The sequence below is a fragment of the Lepidochelys kempii genome, chromosome 2 (genome assembly GCF_965140265.1).
Source record: "Lepidochelys kempii isolate rLepKem1 chromosome 2, rLepKem1.hap2, whole genome shotgun sequence".
Taxonomy (NCBI): domain Eukaryota; kingdom Metazoa; phylum Chordata; order Testudines; family Cheloniidae; genus Lepidochelys; species Lepidochelys kempii.
Window position 1 is genome coordinate 160,691,100 of NC_133257.1, and position 15,906 is coordinate 160,707,005.

The 15,906-nt window shown below is 43.5% G+C and overlaps 1 protein-coding gene across 4 annotated transcripts in view; it reads left to right on the top strand.

Moving 5' to 3' along the window:
* Window positions 1–499: 499 nt before the first annotated feature.
* The window catches only part of PTPN3 (protein tyrosine phosphatase non-receptor type 3), a 277,972-nt gene continuing 262,565 nt past the window's right edge, over window positions 500–15,906 (top strand). For 2 of the 4 annotated variants that reach the window (XM_073332642.1, XM_073332646.1), the window contains exon 1: window positions 500–647. The gene's annotated coding sequence lies outside the window, so the exon portion shown is untranslated. Of the gene's footprint in view, window positions 648–913; window positions 1,037–15,906 lie in introns of those variants that run through there. The other 2 variants (XM_073332643.1, XM_073332644.1) reach the window with 2 other exon arrangements.

Consider the following 15,906-nt stretch of genomic DNA (forward strand, 5'->3'; position numbering starts at 1 on the left):
TTGGCGGGACTCGACAGTGGGCAACCGTGAGCCGCGGGGGGACGCTACCCTGCGGTCCTTTGCCAGCACCAGCTGCGGGGTGAACCCTGCACTAGGCGCCCCTCCCGAGGCCGCTCCCAGGCACACGGGTTTGCAAGCGGAGAGCTCAACGCACCCTGGTGGTGCCGGGGCAAAAAGGACGATTCACACCCCGGCGGGCAGCGGCAGGGGCCGCCTCCCCCGCGGCGTTAGCCAGCCCCTGGCACCCCGCCCTCAGGCGGGGCTCGGCGCGGATCTCGGCCACCTGCTCCTCCCCAGGCTGCGGGCGCGGGGCGGCTCCACTGCGCAGGCGCGTCTTGCGGGGGGGGTGGAGCACCACCCCGTGAGGTCACTCGGCCCGCGCCCCTCCCCCCTCCGGCAGCGGCCGAGGGTTGCCGAGCGGCGGGCCGGGGCTCGCGGGCGCCGCTAGGGGGCGGTTGCGGGCGCAGCCGGGCGAGCCCAGCGGGGAGGCGGCGGCGGCGGCGGCGCTGGGAGCGGGTCCGTGGTGCGGAGTCCGGCGCAGCTTCCTGGTCGCGTGCGGGGAGCCCGGCACCTGCTCGGCGCGGCCCGCGGGAGAGAGGCGCCCCGGGCCGGGAGCAGCGGGGCGGCGCTGCCCCATGGTGCGGCAGGTACCGAGCGGGGGCGGGGCGGGGGCACGCTGCCCGGGGAGCCGCCCGCTGCGCTGGGGCCGGGGCGAAAGTTTGCGGGGTGTGGGCGGTAGGGGGCCTCGTGGGAGGCTGCCCGGCCCGGGGTCGGTCTGCTTGGCCGCTGTCCGCGAGGGGTGGCCCCGGGCGAGGGGCGGGGGCTGGCGGGCGGGGTCCCGAGGTGTGTGTGGGGGGGTCCGAGGTTGGGGGGCTCTGAGCCGGGCAGGGGAAGCTGATCAGCATCTTCCAGCCCGACGCCGGGCACCGCTGGTTCATAGCTAGTGTCCTTCGAGGATGGTGTCTTCCAGGCTCCGAGCAGCTGTTACGAGCTCCAGTCTGTGCCCCGCTGGGATACACCGTGTTTCCCCGAGTAGGTGAGGTGCTCTGAACGGCAGCTCTGGGGAGGCTGGCCAAGCGCTGCTAGGATGATCTTTCAGTTGTGAAGTCACTTCTCCGAGTTTAGTTTCCAGCTGCATTTAAACTGGCTATAAATGACTTGGAAACTCTTGCAAACTTTGTAAATATCCTAAGAAGTTCACATAGCTAAGAAAAGTTGACAGATGTTCGTTGCAGTGTAACTTGCAGAAGTGGTTTTTTTTTTTGTTATAGGGCTACTCTGATTCGTTTAATCGTTTTCACCTTGGCCTCTTCTCTCCAAGTCAATCACAAAATACATTGAATAATAGTTTGTGTGTAGTATTGTTTTTAAAACAGAGTTGTTTTAACTGTGTTTTTCTATTGGTCATCTTTATTTCTGGAGTAGTAAAGGTAAATGGACTTGAACTTTTCAAAAAATTGCAATCTCATTTTAGTTGCCATATTACTAAATATTTCCTAATTTGCTGTTTCATAGATAATAGAAACCACCTCAAAGGGTGCCAGTTTTCCTCAGTAGTTCTTTTCTGCATGTTGCGTGCTGACTTGTATCATGTATACAGGTTTTTGGTGCCATAACTAAGCAGCAAAGAAAGTAAAATACATTAGATTTTAAAGTGTGAAATTTCCACTCAGTTGGAATCCTCCTTATGACCTCACCTTTGCTGTGATGTCTCCAACAATTTAGCCATCTAATGTGGAGGAGGCAGGGCAGTTGAAAGTAAAGGGTATGCTTTATGAAATACACACACTACTTGTATGTTGTCTTTTTTGCCTCCATTCTTAGCTTCATTTGTCTCTTTTTAGAATATAAACTTTTTGGAGCATGGGTTGTTTTTCCCTGTATGTCTGTACTGCACCTAGTACATTGCAGGCACTACTGTAATACATAATAGAATTAAAAACTAGTTGACACATTGATAGCCTTAAATACAGATACTGCTAATTTGACATTTGAAACATTACTTACTTGTAGTAATACACTTATAACTGGTTTCAGAGTAGCAGCCATGTTAGTCTGTATTCACAAAAAGAAAAGGAGTACTTGTGGCACCTTAGAGACTAACAAGTTTATTTGAGCATAAGCTTTCCTGAGCTACAGCTCACTTCATCAGATGCTGTAGCTCACGGAAGCTTATGCTCAAATAAATTTGTTAGTCTCTAAGGTGCCACAAGTACTCCTTTTCTTTTTACACTTATAACTGAAAGTCTTAAATGTAAGTGTTGATATAGCAGAACTTTTGTATCATTTTCTTAACATTTATTTTTTCAATAACTGTGTTCAGATTTTTTATACTCATTCACATTTAGGAGGATCATTAATTGGTTGCTTTAAAAAAAGTATTAAACTTTTGTAAGCAACAACAAATTGTCTTAATAGTTGGGTGGTTCCACTTCCAAAGGAAACTGCTAACAAACAGGAGTCAGAAAAGAAAGATGAGATCCCATTGTAACTAGTGAATTCTGAATAACTGCTTATGAAATACAAATAATACAGTCTTGGTGACACTTGATTTCTTCAAGCACTGTCTTATTTTGGGAAAAAATCTTGACTGGGAGAAGACAAATCATGTTTAACACATCCATTTAGAACCACATTTCTTATTTTAAATATATTGGAAAAGGAACATGTGCCAAATAGTAGGAATACTTATCACATATATAGCACTGTACCTCTTCAAAGTATTTTACAAATTGATTTATTTGAAGAACTGTCTTGTGTTGATAAGATTGTTGAGGAAATTATTTTTTTGTTTCATAAAACACTTAATATTAGTGACATATTTGATCCTTACTTATGCAGATTCTTTAACACCTAATTACTTGCTAGAGGTTTGTAATTATAAGCATTGATAAGGGGCCTATAATTTTATCATCTGTTTTACATGTTTTATAATTGGGGCAGTTAATTCACACTTTTAATTGAAGAGAACACAGAATGTTTTTCTAATATTAACTGAATTCCTGTAGAATATCTTTCTTGTTTTCAGAAACATTATCAATGTGAAAAGACTGCTGTAGCAATTAGATTGAAGTGACCAAACTAAACTTTGTAATTTAACAATCACTTATCTGGACAACTGGTAAACTGTCTCCGCAGTGAATTTTTAAGTGATCAGTCCCTATAACATAGAGACAGGCCAATAACACTTCTTACATGGAAAATTTAATAAATGAAATCAGAACAATGATGATAATGTGGATACTTTGTGGAAACTGATTACTTTTACACATCAAATCTGTGTTTTCCCTCACCTACTCTAGTATGTTGAAAGCAAAACTTAAATTTAAGATTCCTGTTTTTTAAATGTGGGTTACTTCAGTGATACATAAACAGTTTTTCAATATGTTCCTGTGCAGTTTTTCTATGAAGCTCAGTAACAATAATCTTTCACCAGCTCAAGAATTTTCATGTATACAAAAGTAATTAAAGCCAAAGAATTGTGTTAAGTACACTAAACAACAATATGGATATCAGTGTTGATATTTCCTTATTCCATTTGTTTGCTGATGGTCTTTAACATGTAGTAGCTATGGATTTGACTATCAGATTACAAATAAAAAAGGGGACTCTGACCCTAAATAGACACTTAAGACTACTTATTTGTTTCAATCCATCTTTTTAATGATAGTAATACATACGTGTCTATATTAAGAGTTTTGTGTAGCGCTTGTAGCCCTCTTTTCCCTCAGTCCTGTGCGGAAGTGTTCCCTTACATCGACTGAATTTATGAGAACAGTTTTATATCGGAGACAACTGTGCACAATTCTTCTATTGGAAAGAGTGTTAGAGTAGAAGATTGAGAGAGAAGGATTTTAAAAATTATTTGATAGCTCATGAAGCTTGAAGAAATATATAATTTGTTTTGTTTTTATATTATTGGGAATCAGAGTGTTTGACTTAATTTGTATAATCAATGATTCATAGACTTTAAGGTCAGAAGGGACCATCATGATCATGTAGTGTGACCTCTTGCACATTGCAGGCTACAGAACCTCACCCAACCACTCCTGTAATAGACCCCTAACCTCTGGCTGAGTTAGTGAGTGCCTCAAATCATGGCTTAAAGACTTTAAGTTTCAGAGAATCCACCATTTACGCTAGTTTAAACCTGCAAGTGACCTGTGCCCGATGCTGCAGAGGAAGGTGAAAAAACCCTAGGATTTCTGCCAATCTGACCTGGGGGAAAATTCTTTCTCAGCCTTAAATATGGTGATCAGTTAAACCCTGAGTACGTGGGCAAGATTCACCAGCCGACACCTGGGAAAGAATTCTCTGTAGTAAACCAGAGCCCTCCCCATCTAGTGTCCCATTGCACCGTTAAAAACAAGCTATCTTACCAGTCGTAGTTTTTATTGTATAAGACACACAGGGCTCGACCCCACAAAGGGACTTTAGGCATGCCTAAGTCCAACATTTAGGCATTCTCTGAGATCCTTAAAACTGCCTCGCAGTTGCTGTTTAACCTTGGAGGTTCCTTGTGGTGGCTAAATTTCTGCTGGTGTGAATGCACAAAGCCACATAAATCCTGGTGTTGCTGAGCAGCTCACAGCCCCACTGGGATTCTCAAATTAGGTGTTCCTCAGTCTGTTTTGCCTGTGGGATCTGATCTGGGAGGCATTTTCATGGCATGTTGACTGGATCAGGCCCAGTCCAGGACAGCCAGGTGTGAGCAGATTGGGAATTTTTTGAAGTGGATGTGTGCATGCGTATGTACATACATAGCCAATAGCTCAGTGGTGAGAGTACTCATCTACAATGTGGGATACCTATTTGTAAATTCCCATTCTGTCTGTTTAAGAACAGGGACTTGAGCCCATGTTTACCTCATCCCATGTAAATGCTTTGACCACCAGGTTATTGACTATAATGGAGTGGAGGTTTTGCTTGTGCTCTCTCTCTGTGGCGTGTGTGTGTGTGCTTATGAGATGTGGTTAAGGTGTCTAATTCCAGGAATGGATTCATGGCTATGAATCTGGAGTGGAGATAATCACTCCAGACCAGGGATGGTCAAACTTTTTGGCCCGAGGGCCACATCAGGCAATAGAAATTATATGGTGGGCCATGAATGCTCACAAAATTGGGGTTGGGGTGCAGACTCTGGGGTGGGGCTGGGGATGAGGAACTTGGGGTGTAAAGAGCGTGCTCTGGGGATCAGGGCTGGGGCAGGAGTGTGGGAAGGGGTGCAGGTTCTGGCTGGGGGCCCAGGCTCTGGGCTGGGGATGAGAGGTTTGGGGTGCAGGAGGGTGCTCCGGGCTGGGATTGAGGGGTTTGGAGAGCGGGAGGGGGATCAGGGCTGGGGCAGGGGGTTGGGACGTGGGGAGAGGCTGAGGGGTGCAGGCTCAAAGCGGCACTTACCTCAAGTGGCTCCTGGAAGCAGTGGCATGTATCTTCTCCGGTTCCTAAACGGAGGTGCAGCCAGGCGGTTCTGCAGGCACCGCCCTTGCAGCTCCCATTGGAGCGCATAGGAGCTGGAGTGGGGCCATGCCGCTGCTTCTGGGAGCTGCATTTTGCAGCCCCTGACCCTGCACCCCGGCTGGGGTTGAGCCATGTGGTGTGGCCCTCGACCCAGTTCCCCAGCCAGAGCAGGGCCAAGCCACATGGTGTGGCCCCTGATCCAGTGTCTGCAGAGAAGGTCAAAACTGTCTGGTGCAGCCCCTGACACAGCACCCTGGCTGGAGCGCCGGAGCGGGGCCGAGTCGCTTGGCATGGCTTGCAGGCTGGCTTAAAACAGCTCATGGGCCGGATCCGGCCCGCGGGCCATAGACTGACTAACTCTGGGCCAGACTTAGGTACCTAACTGCCTTTGAGGAGTGGGGCTTAGATTCCGCTCCTCAGCATTTCCTGATGTCTAGGGCAGCACCCCGTTCAGTATGTTATCCTCTGTGAATCCCGTCCTCAAGTGCTTAACTCTCCCAGTGGATGGTATAGGGAGGCTGGGTGACTAACTCAAGACTAAAGATTTCACTTGGCAGCAGAGCTCCTAAAAGTTAGATGTTGTAATGTTGAGCATGGCTATTCCTAAGTCTTTTTGTGGATCTAGCTCAGAGGGCCCGTGGGATCCTCCTGCCTGGCCCATGAGCTCCTGGCCCGGGAGGCTAGCTTCTGGCCCCACCCCTGCTGTTCCCCCTCCCCTGCGGCCTCAGCTCACTGCACCGCTGGTGCAGTGCTCTGGGCGGCAGGGCTGAGAACTCTTTCCAGGCAACACAGCTGCAGAGTCGCAGCCTGACCCGTGCTCTGTGCTGCGCAGTGGCGTGGCTGGCTCCAGCTGGGTGGCACGGTCGGCTCTCCTGGTGCTCTGGGCGGCGTGGCTGTAGTGGCGCCAGCCACTGGTGCTCCAGGCAGTGCGGTAAGGGGGCAGGGAGCAGGGGGGGTTGGATAGAGGGCAGGGGAGTTTGGGGTGGTGGTCAGGGGGCAGGGGTGTGGATAGGGGTTGGGGCGGTCAGAGGGCGGGGAACAGGGGGGTTGAATGAGGGCAGGGGTCCCAGGGGAGCAGTCAGGAAGGAGGGGGGGGTTGGATGCGGCTGTGGGGGGCAGTTGGGTGGGAGGTTCTGGGGGCAGTCAGGGAACAGGGCTGGCTGGATGGGGCAGGAGTCCTGGGGGGGGGGCGTCGGGGTGAGAAGCAGGGGGGGTCGGATAGGGGGCGGGGGCCAGGCCACACCTGGCTGTTACAATTTTGGAAAACCAATGTGGCCCTCAGGCCAAAAAGTTTGCCTGCCCCTGATCTAGCCCATAGTACTTGAAACAAGTTGTTTTGTCTTTACAATGCATTCACTGAAAGAGTCTGTTATAAAAACAGCAAGGAGTCCGGTGGCACCTTAAAGACTAACAGATTTATTTGGGCATAAGCTTTCGTGGGTAAAAAACCCACTTCTTCAGATGCATGGAGTGGAAATTCCAGATGCAGGCATTATATACTGACACATGACAAGAAGGGAGTTACCTCACAAGTGGAGAACCAATGTTGACAGGGCCAATTCGATCAGAGTGGATGTAGTCCACTCCCAATAATTGGTGAGGAAGTGTCAATTCCAGGAGAGGCAAAGCTGCTTTTGTAGCGAGCCAGCCAGTCCCAGTCCCTATTCAAGCCCAAATTAATGGTGTTAAAATTTGCAAATGAATGTTAGTTCTGCTGTTTCTCTTTGAAGTCTGTTTCTGAAGTTTTTTTGTTCAAGTATAGCTACTTTTAAATCTGTTATAGAATGTCCAGGAAGATTGAAGTGTTCTCCTAGTGGCTTTTTGTATATTACTATTCCTGATGTCTGATTTGTGTCCATTTATTCTTTTACATAGGGACTGTCCGGTTTGGCCAATGTACATGGCAGAAGGGCATTGCTGGCACATGGTGGCATATATAACATTAGTAGACATGCAGGTGAATGAGCCCCTGATGGTGTGGTTGATGTGGTTGGGTCCTCCGATGGTGTCGCTAGAGTAGATATGGGGACAGAGTAGGCAATTAGGTTTGCTACAAGGATAGGTTCCTGGGCTAGTGTTTCTGTGGTGGGTAGTTGCTGGTGAGTATTTGCTTCAGATTGGGGGGCTGTGTGTAAATGAGGGCTGGCCTGCCTCCCAAGGTCTGTGAGAGTGAGGGATCATTTTCCAGGATAGGTTGTAGATTGCTGATAATGTGCTGGCGAGGTTTAGCTGGGGGCTGTATGTGATGGCCAGTGGGGTTCTCTTATTTTCCATGTTGGGCCTGTCCTGTAGTAGGTGACTTCTGCGTACCCGTCTCTCTCTGTCAATCTGCTTCATCACTTCCCCAGGTGAGTATTGTAGTTTTAAGAATGCTTGATAAAGATCTTGTAGGTGTTTGTCTCTGTCTGAGGGATTGGAGCAAATTCGATTGTATCTTAGGGCTTGGATATAGAAAATGGATCGTGTGATGTGTCCTGGATGGAAGCTGGAGGCATGTAGGTAAATATAGCGGTCAGTAGGTTTCTGGTATAGGGTGGTGGTTATGTGACCATCGCTTATTTGTACTGTAGTGTCCAGGAAGTGGATCTCTTGTGTGGACTGGTCCAGGCTGAGGTTTATGGTGGGGTGGAAATTGTTGAAATCTAGGTGGAATTCTTCAAGGGCCTCCTTCTCGTGAGTCCATATGAGAAAGATGTCATCAATGTAGCGCAAGTAGAGGAGAGGCGCTAGGGGACGAGAGCTGAGGAAGAGTTGTTCTAAGTCAGCCATAAAAATGTTGGCATACTGTGGGGCCGTGCGGGTACCCATAGCATTGCTGCTGTCTTGAAGATATAAGTTGTCCCCAAATCTGAAATGGTCGTAGGTAAGGACAAAGTCACAAAGCTCAGCCGCCAGGTGTGCTGTGGCCTCATCAGGGATACTGTTATTGACAGCTTGTAGTCCATCCTCGTGGAATATTGGTGTAAAGAGTTTCTACATCCACGATGGTGTTGGCCAGGATGGTGTTTTCAGGAAGATCACCAATGCACTGTAGTTTCCTCAGGAAGTCGGTGGTGTCTCGAAGATAGCTAGGAGTGCTGGTAGCGTAGGGTCTGAGGAGAGAGTCCAATGTTACACTCCATTCTGCAATTCTGATTATATTTCTGTTATCCCCCATGGCTTTTTACTTTAGCAGTCTGGGTTGTCACTAACAAAGATTCAAGTAACTCTGGTCTTGATGTTTTTCACAACTATCCTATGCTGAAATTGCAAATTGGAAAATTATTCCACAATAAATTATATTAATGAAAGAGGATTTAAATGATGGTATTGAATATTTGAGTTGTATGGAACATAGTAATAATAATAATAACAATAATAGTGTCTAGCTTAGATTATCTTGTTCCCTTTTCTTGCCTGACACAGTAGTAGAGCCACATTCACAATGTAAGTGGGAATGCTATAAATAGAACAGCAAGGTTTGGCCTTAAAGTTCTAGTCTGAAAAAAGACACTGTAAAAATGACACATTTATAACCAGTGGATCAGTTTCCTGTGTGTATTCATTGACAAAAAAATAAGGTTTTTCTGCTCTTTGCTCCTGTTAATGCAGCAGAGTGCTTTTGTAGAGTGATTTGGATTCGGTTCCTTCTTCATCAAACAGTATTGTTTACTAAGTTCTAACTAGATCCATCTGTGCAAATTCACAAAAGTCTGTAGGATTTACCAGGTGTCACTTGTGGTGATGTGTGAGAAGAAAACAGTGTAGCTTAATTTTAAAATCCTATGTTGCATTCTCAGTTAGTAGTTAGGGGAAAACCCCATCCTTTTTATTTGTAAATTAAATATATGTATGTGAAGACCCCTAAGAAACAGCGAACAGTTTACCTCTCAGAATATAATCACCTTGCTTTAAGGATGATGAGGTGTTATGTTTTTAATAATTATAATGGAGTTTAATGAAGAGCTTAGATACTGTTAGCTTCATATCAGTATGTACTGAACCTTACGAAGAGTAAATCTGTTTTTTTTCCTTAGCATTGTAAGTATCTAAATATAGGAAATCAAAAGAAAATGGGCTAGCATGTTTTAGAAACATTATGGCATTTATTTATTTCTTCCTTGCATTTAAAACATTTGATGGAAAACAAGTAATTCAGAAATACTTTTTAATGAGTGACTTGTATGGTATACAGTCCTTCTCTTTTAACTCTTACTTTCACACTACTTTGCTTTTGGCAGACTCTTTTCCAAGTCTTGAAGACTTTTCCTATAAAGGGGATATTGATGCCTCCTTATTTTTGAAAATGTTCCATCTACCAATTTAAAGTATACCTCTATTTCCAAGGCTTATAATACTTAGATGACATAAATAGCTTTTGCCTTGAATTATAACTTAACTTTATGCTATGATTTCATGCCTTAACATACTTGTCAGCTACACAAGGCTAAGTTGAAACATGTGTTGTGCTATACCACCTTACTTTTAGAAATTTGTAACAGGCTGTAATGTGCATGTTCCCTAAATGTTAATATTGCTAAAGACATTGGTGTTACGCTTTTGTTAAGTGATGGGAAATGTTCAGTTTATTTCTTTTTGTCTTGTAATGGCTGATGCTTTTGTGACTGTATTCTTATTTTCACAGATTTCATCGTTTAGTGTACACTTGATATTTGTTTTTTAATATATCTCTCCTTTGGGTCCTTTGAGATGATCCGAACAAGTTAAATAGCTAAATTTCCTAGTAACTAGATTATAAAGGAAGTAGATGTCTTGCACAAGAAACATAGTAATTTTACGATGTGGTATCTCAGATGAATGAGTAATAGAAAGTAATGAATTGTAGAAATGAGAGCCCCAATCCTACAAATGGATCTGTATGAGTGGACCTCTGTCCCCAAGCAGAGCCCAGCGGCCTTTGTAGAGCTTTCCACAGGTGTGAGGGTCCATTTGCACACAGCCCCTTGAAGTCAATGGGGCACTGCATGGGCACGGAAATCAACTTGTATAGATCATCTTGCAGGACTGGGGCCATAGTTACCAGCTCCCCCAAGTCTCCCCAGTAGCTCTGTGCTTTGATTTCCTTCCATAGTTCCACTGAAGTTGTGGATCCTCTGAGTTACTGTTTTCCCTTTCAGTCTATGTGACAGTGAAAGCAAGTAACATGCAGACTTACCAAAGGAATTTCTAAACATCCTCACGGCTTTATTCTTAGACAGCACAAGAAATATATAGATATGTAGAAAAATTACAATACCTGCATGTAAATTCTGCCTCAGTTTCCTCACAACTCTTTGGATTTTGGTCAGTATCCTTATAGGGTCCCAGGGACCCTCCTTTTATCCTTCTTCTGCACAGCCTTAACATCTGGTCTGGTCTCTATAATGGTTTATAAGAGCTTTCCTTGTATGAAGTTCTGGTCCCTCTGTGTCAGATGACCGTTCCCAATGGTTTCATCTCCCTTGTCAGGTGATCCATTGCTTTGTTATGGACCCCTGCAATCAAACTGGTAAAGTTGGTTCCCCTTGGATTCAGACAGCATATTGTCCTAGGATTATTCTATGTGAGTGGAAGACCATCCAGGTTATCGACTACTGATTAGTGTTTAATTCACCCCGTGTGTGCACACTGTTCTGAAACCAAATTAGAAGGGTATAACTAGCAATTTTAACTAGAGCTGTTGTGCAGGGGACATCACAAAGGATTTAAAAATGTCTTCATCTGTTTTCATTCCGATTAGAAACAACATGGAAAACTTTTAAATTCTCCACAAAAGAAAATTACCCCCCAAAATCTTAGTTAATTGGAACAGAATGTTTCAACAAAATCAACATCTTTTATATCAGCTTTGCTTTTGCATTATGATATGAAACTCATTTTTTTTTAAAATGAGTCATTTCACAACAACAAATCAGTATGCTTTATTCCAATATTTTTAATGTCAAGTTTGTCACAATTTTATGAAACATTTTGACTCTGGAATAGCATTCTCTATGGGAAATGGTTCCATCAATTTTTTTCCCGACCAATTCTAACGTTAACACTTCCGCTAGTTTCTTTATTCTCCTACTGAGAGTGGAGAGCTGCTTTTCCTTTCAAGCCACCTAGCTCTGGGGCTTACATTATTAATCAGGAAAAGTTTTACTTAATAAAGACTTAAATAAGTTTTAGGGAGGAGAGCAATTATATGAACAAATGAAACAGACTAAAGTATTATTTCATTATTATGTTACGTGATGGATTATGTGTATCTCCTTAATGTACTAAAACAGCCAAGGCACATCCTGCTAACCTAGGAATCTCCCAAGCTTTAATCACACACACACTTATGGAAGTCAAGAGGAAAAGAGGTACTAAACTTCCCAGCCACAGCTACTAATCCTAATAAGCTGTGTGCTATTGGCCTTCCTGTGATGATATCTTTATAACATAAGTTCTCTTAAAAAATTATGTAACCTCCTTAAGAGTTTAGTCTATATAAATGCAATCCAAAATGCATGGTACCTGCTGCTTTTTTGTTGTTTCTAATGCTTCTAGATAATCCTAGTTATTTAGTGACTCTTGCCTGGCAGTGCTTTCTCTTACTCATAATGTTGAAGTTGGTCAATAATTGCAGGAAGTTGAGCTCTGACCTGTTTTACTGTTTCTGTGTACTTTAATGATCCTTACGTTGTTTTAGCTACAATTGCTGATGACAATGTGGTGTTCTTCAATATTGATGAACTCAAATCTGTGGCCCTCATTCTGCAAACACCTAGGCCTGGTCTACACACAGATTTGTACTGATATAACTATTTCTTTTAAGGAGTATGATTATTTTTTTCCTTAATAGTTACACAGGTAAACATGCTAGAGTGGGCTTATTTATACTGTTATAACTTATTTCTGTTCCCACAAGAGAATAGCTATGCTACTCTACTGGTTTAATACAGATATATCTATGTACGCGCTACGAGAGGATTATACTGCATTAATTAGAACATTATAATTGGATGCAAAAGTTGTACTTCTAGGCAAAGTCTTTCACATGTACTTAAAGATAAGCATATGTAAGTGTTTGCACTCTGATTTGTGTGGCTGTATCAATGTTACAGAACATGCTAGCTCTGATGGTTTATTTTGAATAGGATAACATTTTTAATGTGTTAGCTGGGAGTGGGGTGTTAGCTAAAGTTCTAAATAATGCATTCTAAAAATCTAGTTTTTGTTGTACTTCAATCAAGTTGAAGATAGGCTAGCACATGTCAAAGTATAGCAAACCTTTTCTACACGCTAAAGTTTGTTAGTCCAACCCATCCAACTCCCCCTGCTCCTTATCCCCTGATCGCCCCCTCCTGGGACCCTTGCTCCTAACCACCCCCAGAGGACTGCACTCCCATCCAATGCTCCCTGTTCCTGGGGGAGGGGCCAGGGGTTACCCGGGCTGGCCAGGATGGTCCCACAGGTCGGATGTGGCCCGTGGGCCGTAGTTTGCCCACCTCTGGTCTAAAATGTTAGTGGAATTCCTTAGTTTTCTATGGAGCCCAGGTCTTTAAGGTTATCGGAAATCTTCAAAAACTTGTACTTTGCTTCCTCTCTTTGGTACTTCTAGATTTCCTTCTGCTGTCATATTCTCAAATCACTCGACTACTGCTGCTGCACCCTTGTTCATTTGGAATTTCATTCGAGGTTTGTGGTAATTTCTCATCCCCATTCATCACTGGATGTTCTTAAGAAAAAAGGGTATAACTTATTTTCCAGATCCATACCCTATTATGTGCTCTATGTTTGTGTTCTCCTTGGCTATGTCGTCTTTTGGTTTCTGCTAAAAGGCATAGTGTCAACAACGTTACTGTTGGCCTTTTACAGAAATTGTGAGTTAATTTCATTTTGGAAGTAGTTCATGTTGTACTTAAGCCAGTCTCATGCATAAGTCTAAGATTTTGTCATGGATATTTTTAGTAAAAGTCGTGGACAGGTCACAGGCAATAAAGAAAAATTCACTGACACCTGTGACCTATCCGTGACTTATACTAAACATATTCATGACAAAATGGGGAGCTCAGCGGTGGGGTCCCCACACCACCTCTAGCAGGTAGGCAGTGCGGGCGCCCACTCAGCGGGGACTTGGAGCTCCAGGGGCCCCCACTGCCCATGGCGGCTGGGAGCTCTGGGGTACCCCCTGCAGTGGCAGGGAGCTCTGGGGTACCCCCTGCAGTGGCAGGGAGCTCCAGGGTACCCCCTGGCAGCGGTACCCGGAGCTCTGAGCTGCCACGGGCTGAAATCGCAGAGGTCCCTGGAAGTCATGGATTCCGTGACTTCTGCAATCTCCATTAATGAATCAGCCATAGCCTTACTCATGCATTACGCTAATCCAGGTATCTTTTCGTATGAGCCATACCCCTATACCATGTTTCTACGAGAAGATCCTATTTTACTTATATATCTTTAAAATATAAAACTAAAAACCTTTTGTGTGTTTTTTTAACACTTCTTTGGAAACAAGTAGTAAAGTGTGTGTTTTGTATAATGTGAAAAAGCTACTAGCAATTTAATGTTGCTTGTTTGACTTCCTGTTTTCTGAGGAATTCTACAAAGTCTGTCCATTTTTGTAATGCTGTAGCTGGTAGATATTGCAAGTCTTGTCCATCAGTATGGACTGTTTCCTTTACTATTTCTGTTTTTGCCTAATTGAAGGACTCAGTAGAGTAATTCAAACAAATACTTTACCATGAGCATGGAGACCATCTGAATGGAAAACAGAAGCATTTAAATACTTTGGGTCTGAAAATGATTTGAAACTCACTGAACATCCCAGGTGTAATTGAGGAAAATCTGACTTTCAAATGTTTTGCTTTGCATTTTGAGCCATTCATTTCTTACCTGAGGAAGCAGCTGTGGATTACACACGTATTATATTAACAATAGTTTTTTTTAATGAAGAGGCTACACTTTTTAGGGAATTCAACTTGTAGTCACGGTTGAAGAAATATTTTATAGGTCTGTAGTTAGCCATAAACTATTTTTGTTGTGTCTGTAGATTTGGGTGAATGAACCAACAAGGTCGGTCTCTCTATGAAGCAGTTGTCAAAAAAGTGCATATACTTAAAGATAGGCCCTGAGGGACTGCTCTAGTCAAGGCTTGCTGTCTTATGTGGTACATTAGTCCAAAATTCTGTGGCAGAAATCCCAGAACTGTGCAGCTGTGCCCTAGTCAATACACTACTCTCACTTCAGTATTCTCTGTTTGTGTACTTGGATGTTAGTTCAAAGTATGATACGTCGTACCCAAATTTTCTTTGCACATTCTTGAACTGAAAACACATTCCTTCAAACTGCTGTATTTCAAGTAGCTTGAAGTTTGGGAAATTTGTTAGTCTCTAAGGTGCCACAAGTACTCCTTTTCTTTTTAGTAGGCAGGAAGTGATTGTTTGAGTACTAAAAAGGAGATGCATATTGTCTTTTCCTCCTCTTTTTGGGTAGAGGCAGAGGTGACTTTATGTTGATGGGAAGAGGTTTGAATCCATCATTCCTTCCACCCCAATAAATTCTGGCAGCAATTAACTGGCTGCACACTCTGTTCCAGTATCTGGCACCCATCAAACATCTGTGTGATGAAGTATATTAGCTTGATGTTTCTGTTAAAATAAGAAACAGTTAAATAGTTAGCAAGGCTTTCACTTAAATCACCCTCATTGGACATCACTCAACACCCCACTGAGATAAATGGAGCAGCTAATACTGCCATTATTTTTTTTTAAGCTGTCTGCAGACCCAGGCATTCAGTTACATTCATTTCACATTTGGAAGGTTATGTCTCCAAACATAAAAGGATTGTGACCTATTTTTTAAACTGTAGGTGAAATTCTGGAGCACAAGTATACAATATTTAAAACACAATGTGGCAGTTTGCAAAATCATAATCTCATTATGCATATAGCCTTGGTTGTGGTTAAAGTTGTCTGGACGCTTCCATTCTAAGGGCTTGTCTACACTTGGAAGTTTACTAAAGTAGCTATTCAGAGGTAACAGTAGAATTTCTAATTTTAAGTTAGTTTAGATTGTGATCTGATTTTGAGGACCTATGATTTATTTCTAAGTAATGTGCCACTGTGCTCTAAAAATAAGATGTAATCCTTAAAATGAGACACAGTGAATGTCTCCCTGTCTTTGTTACCCAAGTGTAAGGTAAAGATCCTATGGCAATTTCTTTGAAAATAGTATTCCAAGTCCTCACCTTTGCCTATAACCCTGGCATCTGAAAGGCCGACTACCTACAGTATTTGGCTGGTGTATTGTTTTCTTACGTTCAAAACATTTTCATATAGTATTTAGGGAGTAATTCTGACCCTTAAACTCAATCCATCACAAAAAGGGAAAACTGCTTTATTCTAAGGCTTAACCGTGGATCAGAACTATACAATTCTGATTTAGAGCATGTCTACACGCTTTTTGTACCAATTTAACTATATCAGGTTAGAAACCCATGTA